At 56.8% G+C, this 2,986-nt stretch overlaps 1 long non-coding RNA gene across 1 annotated transcript; it reads right to left on the bottom strand.

Moving 5' to 3' along the window:
• Positions 1 to 514: 514 nt before the first annotated feature.
• Positions 515 to 2,057, bottom strand: LOC109274351 (uncharacterized). The gene is made up of 2 exons (XR_002083553.2): positions 1,437 to 2,057; positions 515 to 1,176 (listed from the first exon to the last, which is right to left on the bottom strand). It is a non-coding gene; the product is annotated as an uncharacterized LOC109274351 (long non-coding RNA).
• Between the last annotated feature and the right edge of the window lie 929 nt (positions 2,058 to 2,986).

Genomic DNA, 2,986 nt, shown 5'->3' with positions numbered 1-2,986 from the left:
CACAGGCAGGGAGCCTCATGTCTGGGCCCGCCGCACTCACCAAGTGCGGGGTCTGAGCTGGCCTGAAAAGACTGCGGGCTCCCAGCAGCTGGGGTCCCAGAGCTGCCACCTCATGACCATCCTCTGGCCGCTGACAGCCAGAGACGGGCAGATCTCAGGAGCCAGGGATGTGGGAGTCTGCCTGCAGCTTTCACTCTCCAAGACAAGCTCGGCTGCCTTTGAGATCCCACCTCCTTCTGCCAGCCCAGGACCGAGCCCGGGAATAATGCAGGTGCACAGTCAAGGCCCTGCCGGCCTCATCAAGGGGTCTGAGGCCCTCAAGACACTCAGAAGCACTCAGGGAATGAGATGTAGAGAAACGAGAGGTGAGGGGGAGGAGAGAAGGCCAAGGGAAGAGGCCATCCTGTTCCCCGATCACTATTTATTATCCGGTGTGAAACAGGAAAATTAAAATGTGCGGCCGCTAGCAGCTTAATTTAATTGAAAGCCGAGGAAAAATGAAACTCGGGACAGGGACAGTTAAGGAACAATTTTAAAGATGACTGAGCGGCAGGAGTTATCTTGAACTCCCATGGGAAGGAGCTGTTCATCTGTGTGAAATCGATGCTCGCGGGCGACCTGGGTGCAGGAAAGGCGCTGAGGCCCGGGGAGTGAGGGGGCAGGTGAAGCCGGTCCATCGTCTCTTGCAAGCAGCTCTCAGGATGCGTAGGAGGGAAACCAGACTTCGGCAAGCTCAAAGGCATGTTCCCAGGAAGGGCAGAATGTTCCCGAGGGCAGGGACAGACGCCAGGAAGTTCTGCTGTGCAGAGCCAACCCGGAGTCAGCTGGCCTGCAGGAGCGACGATAAGGCTGTGGGCGCGGGGGGCAGCGGGTGTGGGTGCGGCTGGGCCAGCCGGCTCATCACAGGTCTGCAGAATTGTTTGAGACCCGGAAAAGAAAAAACAAATGGCTCCAAATGGACAAAGAAAAGTGTAAAGTCGGTATTAATAGTACTTCCAAAGCCAGATTAGGATTCTTCCCCCAGGAAATGTGCAAAGCGAAATGTGGTACTGATGGACGGGAGCTGGGGCGGGGGCAGCATGGGCCCCGGGGGGGAGACGCAGCTCCTGGACGTGGTGGCCGTAAGCGCACACGTGGTGAATCAGGTCAGCCTCTCTGGTGCCCCGTTGTCCTCACCTGCAGGATGGGAATGACGAAAACCGCAGGCTATGCTGGGGCTGAGCTGGCCGAGGTTCTGCTTCCGCGTGCGTGCCCGGCGTGGTTGTTGTCAGATGGAAACCCTGGTTTTGGCCCCGGGGATTCCAGAGCCCTTCAGAACTGGCCCCCCTGCACCCCCCCACCCCAGGGGACCGCCCGGCTCCCCTCTGATCTCCTCTGAGGAGTCTCCTGGAAATGATGGCCTTCGATGGTGGGGCACCACATCCCCGAAGACCTACTTGCAGAACAGATGACGAGCCAGCGTGAGGCTTAGTGAGACTCCCCTGTCCTTCGGCGGCCAGGGCATAAGAGGGGCCGCGCCCCGGACATGGGCTGCTTCAGGCGTTACTTCGTTCCACGAGGAGACAGAGCCCAGGAAACAGCTGCAAAAGGGCCACCAGAAGGCAGAAAAGGCAGTCTCCCCGCCCCCGGCAAACCGTGCAGGGCTAGCTGGTCAGGGTGGAGCTGGGGTTGCAGGGCCTGGACCCCGGGCAGCTCCTGACGGATGGCACACTTCCGCCCGGGGCATCGGCAGCAGGTGGAACGTTCAGAAGTTTGAGTCTGCTCCTGTGTTTCCTCCATTGGCCCCTCGGGGGGTTTCCATTTCACCTGGAATGAAAACCGAAGGCTTCTGATGCCGCCCTGCTGTGGGAAGGGGGCCTGGTCCCCACCCTCTGTCCTCTGCTCACCAAGAAGGCTTCCCTGCTGGCCCTTTGGCCCTGCCTCAGGACCTTTGCACATACACTCCCTTCCACTTGGAACTGTCTTCCCACAGGACTGTCCCCTTACCCTCTTCAGGTTTTGCTCAGAAGCCCCCTTTACTGGGAAGACTTCCCTGACAGACACATTTTGAATCTCAACTTCCCGACCTCAGCTCCTCACCCTGATTTGTACTTTCCTTTATAGAAGCACTTCTAAAACAGATGGTATATTTTAGTTATTTATTCTATTATTGTCTGCCTCCCTGACAGAATGTAAGCTCCGTGAGGGCAAAGGTTTTTCTCTTTCTCTCTCTTTTGTTTGTTTGTTTGTTTATTGTTTAATGTTTATTCATTTTTGAGAGACAGAGACAGAGCACAAGTTGGGGAGGGGCAGAGAGAGCAGGGGACACAGAATCTGAAGCAGCTCCAGGCTCCGAGCTGTCAGCGCAGAGCCTGACGCAGGGCTCGAACCCAGGAACTATGAGATCATGGCCTGAGCTGAAGTCGGATGCTTAACCGACTGAGCCTCCCAGACGCCTCTCTCCCTCTCTCTCTCTCTCTCTCTCTCTTTCCCTCTTTTTAAACTTTTATTTTCCTAGAATTTAGGACAGTGCATGGCATATGGTGGTTAATACATACCAGTCGAATGAATAAACACCCTTGAACTTTTGTCCCCAAGACAAATCCTGTTCTTCTAAACACATTGGCAACGAGCGTTCCCCACCTCTGTGGAGAAGGGCCCGTGTTTGGTCATCAAGACCATCTCTATGGGTCAGGAATTCCCGCCCAGGAAGGCATCCTCGGAATGTTAGAGAGAGTAGAGCCAGCCGGGGTTGGGGGAGGGGGGGTGGCAGGGCCCCATGGAAAAGGCCCTCGAGCTCCAGCCTGGGGTAGACAGGGCACACAGTGGTGCGGGCTTGTGCAGGAAGGAATCTTACTGTCACTGAAGACAAATGTGCCCAAGCAGGATGGGTCCTCAGGTCCCTGTTCCCATATGGTCCAGAGCTCCTTGGCCACACCGGGCAGGGAACAAACTCAGGACAGGCTGTGCGGGTGGGGAGCCCGGGGACCCCAGCTGAGGGGGGTGA

The sequence above is a fragment of the Panthera pardus genome, unplaced genomic scaffold, assembly GCF_024362965.1.
Source record: "Panthera pardus isolate Hobbes unplaced genomic scaffold, ASM2436296v1 HiC_scaffold_11, whole genome shotgun sequence".
Taxonomy (NCBI): Eukaryota; Metazoa; Chordata; class Mammalia; order Carnivora; family Felidae; genus Panthera; species Panthera pardus.
The sequence above is the reverse complement of the archived record's forward strand: the minus strand, read 5'-3'. Positions and strand labels throughout refer to the sequence as shown.